Raw genomic sequence first — 8,133 nt, 5'->3', positions numbered from 1 at the left:
CTCACTGGACAATGTAGCAAGAGACCTTTATTGCACAGCATCCCAGAGACCTCACCAGACTTTGAAGCATCAGAAGCCCAGAGAGGTTTGGAGACCTCAGCAGAAACAAGCAACCAACAATGCAGCCAGCAAGGAAGGTAACTTCCCACTCCCTCATGAGACACTCTCTTTGCATTCTGGGCAAAGCAAGGACTACTGGGAGGAGAGGCAGACCAGTCTCTGTGTTGAAAAGGCTAAATTGTAGGGCAAAAGGTTTTTGCCCTTATGGAGGTCACTTTTTTTTTTTTTTTTGTGCAGAACCAGGGATTGAACTCAGGCCATTGTGCTAGACAGGGAAGTATTTATTCCACTGAGCCATGTCCCCGGCCTTATGGAGGTCGCTTTCTGGGGCAGTTTGCTAATACTAGTTTGCGCTGCTATTTACTCATTGTGGTGACTATGGCTTTAAGTTTATGCTGCTGTCTTAAAGATGTAACCTGTTTTTGTTGAGTGAATTTACATAATGCCTGACTTTGTATCAAGATTTTTGAAAAAAAAAAAAAAAGATTTTTGTCACGCCAAATGTACATGCTTTGTGTCTTGATCTAATGAGTTTTTTTTTAAATCTTTATTTATTTATTTAATTTATTTATTTACTTTGTGTGTGTGTGTGTGTGTGGCCAGCTCAGCCCACCTGGGGGCAGGGCTGGCTGGCATGTGGTGCTGGGGGATTGAACCGCGGTCCCTGTGCTTTGCTGAGCTTGTTCTAAGTAGGCGCTTTAGACCACTGAGCCATCTCACCAGTCCAAATGAGTTTTTTCTGTAGGGTTGGGTTTTATTCACTTTTTAGTTGGCTAAGGGGCATCCAGCCAGTAAGGAAACCCCGTCCTTGGATCTTCAACTGAAAGATGAGTTGTGTTGATAGGGGAAAATCCAATGAATCCAAAGCACGGTGATCACTTAAGGCCAGAGACATCCAGCCCCAAAGGGTTCAGCTCTGTTGGGAGACACCTGCTGTGAGAGCAGGACAGGCTATCAAGAGGTGCCCTGTCAGGTCCCCACTAATGGGGAATGACCCAGGGACAGGCATGCTAGCTCTCAAGTAAGTCACCCTTACCAGGTCATGCCCGTGAGGCTGAAAGACTGTGGTTATCAGGAGATGCTCTATCTGACCCCTGCTGTTGGAGACTAATGTAGGGACAGGTATGGTGGATTGCCAACTGGTGGTCAGTTTGTAACATCCAGCTGAACTGAACCAACATAGTGCTGACTGTGGGAGGCCCACTTAAGGATAATTGCTGGCAGTATAAGAGGCAGAACTGGGCTGGGGAGATAGCTCAGTAGAATAAGCACTTGCCTGGCAAGCGCAAGGTCCTGAGTTCAATCCCCAGTTCTGGGAAGAAAAAAAAAAGGCAGAACTGGAGAGGAAGAAATTTAGAAGCTGTTAAGAAGCTGTTGGTTTTCCTGGAGGAGCTTGTCATGCTGGATTTCCTGATGAACTCGGCTGCTCTTATCATTGGAAGAGCTCAGGACCTCACTGATGATGAGGATGGCCTTGGCACTTTTCAGAGGAGCTCTACTTGTTTAGTGTCACTTCTTGGCTCCAACTCAGATCCTTCAGCCTGCTAGCACAGATCACAGACTTTCTAGCTTCCACCACTGACCTTTGGGCCTTCCTAGTGAAGATCTGTGAAACAGGCCTGCATGAGACATTGTTGTGAGCTCTAGGCCTCCAGTTGGACTCTTGGGGGTCATTGTTACGGGCTCTAAGTCTTCAGCTGGACTCATGCAAGACATTGAGTCTTGCATAGCCATACCTGAAAAAAGAACTACCACCTGGATTGTACCTTCTTGAAGGGGTAGAGCAGTGGTGGGCTTAGATGTTGCGTTTCCTGAACCTGGGGCCCTAAGGTAAGTAGACCCAGACCTCGTATGCCATGGACTCAGGACTGGGTAGGTTGCCAAGCAGAAAGCCTGTGGGAAGGAGGAGCTGACAGGAAGGAATTCTCCATAGCTTCAGCTCCTGAGGGCTGATGATTTCTTGGGTATGGATCAGGCCTCTGGCAGAGGGATCCAGGCCCTCAGCTGGATTCTTTAGCCCTTGTGTTTGGACAGATCTCCTGCACTCTTTTTGTATATGACTCTTTGGGTGACTATTATAAAATAATCTTATAAACTATGTGTCCTGTATTGTTTCTCTTTGTAAACTCCAGACTACAACAGGCCTGCTAGAATATTAGAACCTAACGTTTATTCCTTCTGTCTGTAGAGGGGAACAACCTCTCTACTCCTTCTGAGTCTCCTACTCAGATATCTTCTTAGCCATTGAAACAAATTCCACACTAAGACCCTTCAAAAAGATCATCTTATATTCCCACATAATGAAATAAAATGGTATATATGTCCACTAGGGGAAAATTAGACATGAAGCCAGGGGTGGTGGTGCAGACCGTTAATCCCAGCACTCAGGAGGCTGAGGCAGGAAGACTGTTATGAGTTTAAGACCAACCTGGACTAAAGTGAACTCAAGGCCAACCTGAGCTGTATAGTGAGACCCTGTCTCAAAAAGACAAAAAAGAAGAAAATGAGACATGGCTACTCCTTGGCAGCCTGAAATATAATACCATCTTTCAATTATATCTTTACTATAAGGAGCAGGAAAAATGGCCAGAAGTGCCTTACATTCAACCCTTTATGGCCCTCTGCCAGAGGCCTGATCCATACCCAAGAAATCATCAGCCCTCAGGAGCTGAAGCTATGGAGAATTCCTTCCTGTCAGCTCCTCCTTCCCACAGGCTTCCTGCTCGGCAACCTACCCAGTCCTGAGTCCATGGCATACGAGGTCTGGGTCTACTTACCTTAGGGCCCCAGGTCCAGGAAACTCAGCATCTAAGCCCACCACTGCTCTACCCCTTTGAGAAGGTACAGTCCAGGTGGTAGTTCCTTTTTCAGGTATGGCTATTTAACAATGCAAGGAAAAATTGGGTAGATTTTCTAAGGATCCTGACAAGTTTGCTGACAGTTCCCATACCCTAGCAATGTTGTTTGATCTGACCTGGTGAGATGTCCAAGTCATCCTGAGCTCTAGTTGCACAGCAGTGGAAAAGGATTATAAAGGCTGCAAAGCAGGCTAGTCACAAAACCTTCACAACTTCACCCTTGGGTAACCAGACAACTACTGCATCACTTGGGTCCCAAGAGGAACCAGACTGGGGTTACAACACAGGAGTTGGAGAAGCCAAATGAAAGTTATACATAAAGGCCATTTTAGGGGCTGGTGAGATGGTTCATCAGTGGTTTAAAGCACCTACTTAGAACAAGCTTAGCAAAGCACAGGGACTGTGGTTCAATCCCCCAGCACCACATGCCAGCCAGCCCCGCCCCCTGGTGGGCTGAGATGGCCACACCCACACACCCACACCCACACCCACACCCACACACACACACACACACAAATAAATAAAATTTAAAAAAAAATAAAGGCCATTTTAGCTCATATGTGACAAGAGATACCCAATCCTGTGAACTATGAAAAGCTCAGGTCTATTAGTCAGAGCTCCGGTGAGAACCCAGTTGCTTTTCAGTTGAGCTTAAAGAGGCCCACCATAATACATTAATTTAGACTCCGAGTCTAGAGAAAGTCATATTATCCTAAGGCAGTACTTTAACAGTCAAGTCAGTTCCAGATATTAGAGAAAAGCTCCAAAACTTCAAATTGGACCCACAAAGTGAAATAAGCCAATTGGTCAATGAAGTTTATTAGGTGTTCAGTAACTATGGTGAAGTAAAGGATGAGAACTGCCTAAGGAAAGGAGGGAAGCTAAAGCCACGTTTATACTATTTAATAAGGCCCACTGCAAAGCCCACAACTCTAGGGAAATTCAAGGTCATCCAAAGAGTGATGGGAGCAAGGCAGAGTGCTTCAAGTGTAAGCAAATAGGGCACCAAGCAAAGGAATGGTCTGGGAAGCCACCTGGCCCCTGTTGGGCCTGTCAGGACATGACAAACACTCTTGGTGTTGGAAACACTCTTGACTACCTGGACAGGGATATAGCTCAGCAGCACAGCACCTGCTTAGCAAGCACAAGGTCTTCAGTTTGGTTCCAGGCACACAAAAAAATGAACACAGGGATGGAAGGGGGACTACCCTTATTCCCAGAGAGGGGTGTGATTCTCCCTCACCATAATAGCCAGGGAAGAAGCCCATCCAGTGTGTGGTGATGGTGCCCAACGTGGCCTGCAAGGCTCCCACACAAAATTGTCATTATTCATTCACTGGTACCTCAGGTGACTTTAGGTAGAGTGGGCATTCCTCTGTGATACTGACATGGCTTACGCGGGTCTAGTTTCTTATTGCAGTGAGCTTGCATCCCATGCTATACTGTTGTGTGCCTTGAGAGAGTTCACCAGACAACTCTCTTTACCCCTGCTCTAAACTGCTGCTTAGATTTCCTTTTCCAGGCTGCCCTTATGGTGACACTCCTATGCCCCATACCAATAATTGGAAGAGATGTACTCTTCCTGCTCAGGGCTATGCTGATACTCAATCATCTGGCAACCTGTGTCCTAGTTGCTAGAGACCCAGCCAGCCTGGTCCTCTGAGCCCAATGTCTCTGCCAGAAGTAGATCCCCGAGCATGACATGACACCTGCCCCTGACTGCAAGGCCACTCCAGTAGTCATTCAGCTAAAGTGCCCTAATCTATATCCTCACAAAAGACAATATTTCCTTAAGGAAAAAAAAAAGCTACATTGAGATTAAAGCTCATTACTGATAAATTTTTGGCCACAGGATTACCGATGCCATGCCAGTCCTTGTGAAATGCTTAATACAAGATCTTGCAACCCTATTAACCACTTCTTTTGCCATTCATATACAGGAAATAGTTAGATTCACCTCTCCAGGGTAAAAGCCCAAGCCAGAGACACCAAAACACAAAAAGGAGGGACCATAAACTTTGTATACCTGTAATAGACAGCCTCAAGTTTCTTTTCAGGAAAATCAAAACAGCAACTGCTCTGGTGAACCAGCTAAATCAGTTTGCTCCCTCTAATTAAATTGTGTGATGGGGCCAGGGAGATGGCTCAGTGGAATAAGTGCTTCCCTGGCAAGCACAAGGCCCTGAGTTCAACCCCCTGGTTCTGCCAAAAAAATAAAAAAATAAAAAAAAAAAATAAATAAATCGTGTGAGCAGTACTGTCTTGTTTACTACACTTAAGTTCCCTTTTCCAAGTTATAACACAACATCTTTAGGATCTTTTCTGTTTCATTTTTGGGATGATCCTGGATTATTTATTTATTTATTTATTTATCTATGTATTTTTTGGTACCTAGTATTGAACTCAGGACCTTGTGCTTGCCAGGCAGGTGCTTGTGCCACTGAGCTATCTCCCCTGTCCCATCCTGGATTATTTAAAAACTACCTCTAGGTAGCCTTGGTGGCACATGCCTATATAATCTCAGCACTCAGGAGGCCAAAGCAAGAGGATTGCAAGTTCAAAGCCAGACTGAGTTCTTTTTTTTCTTAAACATTTTATTTATTTATTTATTTATTTATTTATTTATTTATTGTGTGTGTGTGTGTGTGTGGCCAGCTCAGCCCACCAGGGGGTGGAGCTGGCTGGCATGTGGTGCTGGGGGATGGAACCGCGGTCCCTGATGCTTTGCCAAGCTTGTTCCAAGTAGGTGCTTTAGACCACTGAGCCATCTCGCCAGCCCCCCACTGAGCCATCTCGCCAGCCCCAAGACTGAGTTCTTAAAAAAAAAAAAAGCCATCTTGGGTTACATAGTGAATTTAAGGCCACCCTGACCTACATAGCAAGACACTGTCTTAAAAAAAAATCTGTCACTAATAGAGACAATAAAGAGTAACTACCTACATGACATCTTAAAACTAATCATATCTTTCTCCCATTATCAACAGCCACCCAAGAACTTGCCATCCAAAACAGCCTAGACAAACTTGCTTAGGGTATTGCCCTGTTTCAAGACCAGGTAGACTCACTAGCAGCAGTGACCGCACAACATCAGAGGGGAGTAGCTCTCCTAACAGCTAAAATGAAGGGCCTATAAAAGGTCTAAAAGAAGAATGCGCTTCCTCTATCAATAGGTCTACAATAGTAAGAGACACAGCATAGAAACTGACTGATAGTGCTTTCAAGATCTGTGAAAAACTGAGCCATGGATAACTTGGCCCCATATTTGAAATTGGGGGTCTTAGTTACTGTGTTGGGCATGGCCTTTATTAATACCCCTCATAGCCTTACTATTTAGATCTTACATACTTAATCTCATAGTCAAATTTGTTTCTTCTTGCTTGACCGTCATCCCACGACTGGTGATGACCATAATTCAAGAGCAAAACCTGCTTTGATGCTCATGGTTCATCAAGAAATCTCTGGAAGGACAGCTCAGCTCTCTTGAACTCAGGTCAGTAAGGTTGAGGACCCCTTGGTCTCTGCAAGGGAGAGACCTTGCAGGTAGAGTCAATGCCCCTAGTCAGCAGAAAGTAGCTATAGAAGACAGAGTTTCTGAACCAGGCGTGGTGGCACATGCCTGTAATTCAGCACTTGGGAGGTTGAGACAGAAGGATGGTTGTCAGTTCAAGACCAGCCTAGGGGGCTACAAAAATGAGCACAAGGCCAGCCCAAACTGCATAGTGAGACCTTGTCTAAAAAAAAAAAAAAAAAAAAAAAAAAAAAACGTGTGCTCTTAAAAAAAAAAAAAAAAAAGAAAGAAAGGAAAAAAAGACAATTTCCTCCTTCAACTCCCTTCAAAGATTTTGGGACCTGGGTTCTCGTGGGGAATGGTACAGTTAGAAACAAAGCTGAGTGAGATACTTCCCACCCCCATCTAGCCCTAAGCAACACACAATGGTTATTCTGGTGCACATTATCCTAAGAGTTACAAAATGAAATAAATACCTTAAGAGAGCACCATGCCCTAGCTGGTATACCAAGGGAAATGCAGAGAGGCACCTAAAATCAGAAGTACCTGGCCTTTAAATTCTGAAAACCTGAGTTCTTGGTCCTCTTTTCCCTTTTCCTGTTGCTGCTGCTATTTTTCCCATGATCTTTAATAAACGTAGCTACTCACCACTTGCCACTGGGTATACACTTTGAAATTCTTTCTTCATGGTATGCAAGTACCTGGATAATAACTGGCCCATGCAACTGTAACGGGACACCATAGTTGGTTCCCATGAAAAGGGACTGAGCTTCAGTCCTACCTCCTTTGATCTTAGGCTGGTCATCTTTTGTTTGGAAAACACATTTGCCTCCTCGATAGTGTATGAGCCCTGATCTACCTCCCAGGTGTACTGAGGATGGCAGACATGGTTATGGCTCTTGAAAATTAAGTATATGGGAAGCTGGAGAGGGTAAGGTGTCATGGTGAGGGCAGGAGAAGGGTGTGTGGTGTGGGGAAGGGGGATCTTTGGAGAGGTATTCTCCAGGAGGAATATAATATGACTCATGGCAGCAACTTAAAATTTTCTGGTAGTCATCATGCAAAAGGTAAAAAGAACCACTTGGGAGGCTGAGGCAGGAGGAGAATTATTTTTGAGTTCAAGACCAGCCTGAGCTGCAAAGTAAGCTCAAGCTTGAACTACATAGTGAGACTCTGTGTCAGAGAGAGAAAGAGAGAAAGAGAGAGAGAGAGAGAGAGAGAGAGAGAGAGAGAGAGAGAGAGAATGAAATTTTTTAAACTTTAAAGTATTTTGTAACCATGTTCATTGCTCAAATAAAGAGCTCACTGGGAAGTAAAATTTTGTAAGGTGTTACATGCAAAATTAATATTATACTGAACCTTAAATCTTGAACAGTTCTGAGACAGTTTTTATCTGTATAACAAACAATAGATGAGACTAAGCAGCAGACATCCCCAGAATACCAATGGTGAGTCTCCCAGTGTGCAGTTTGTGCAAGGGGAAAAAATCATTTATGGAAGAAAAACTCTCACGTAGTGAAATTCATTTTAATAATAAAGTTTCTTTGGGCTGGTGAGATGGCTCAGTGGTCTAAAGCACCTACTTAGAACAAGCTTGGCAGAGCACAGGGACCGAGGTTCAATCCCCCAGCACCACATGCCAGCCAGCCCTGCCCCCAGGTGGGCTGAGCTGGCCACACACACACACACACACACACACACACTAAA

Source organism: Octodon degus, unplaced genomic scaffold, assembly GCF_000260255.1.
Source record: "Octodon degus isolate 3935 unplaced genomic scaffold, OctDeg1.0 scaffold00021, whole genome shotgun sequence".
NCBI classification, from domain to species: Eukaryota; Metazoa; Chordata; class Mammalia; order Rodentia; family Octodontidae; genus Octodon; species Octodon degus.
This window is presented reverse-complemented; position numbering follows the sequence as displayed.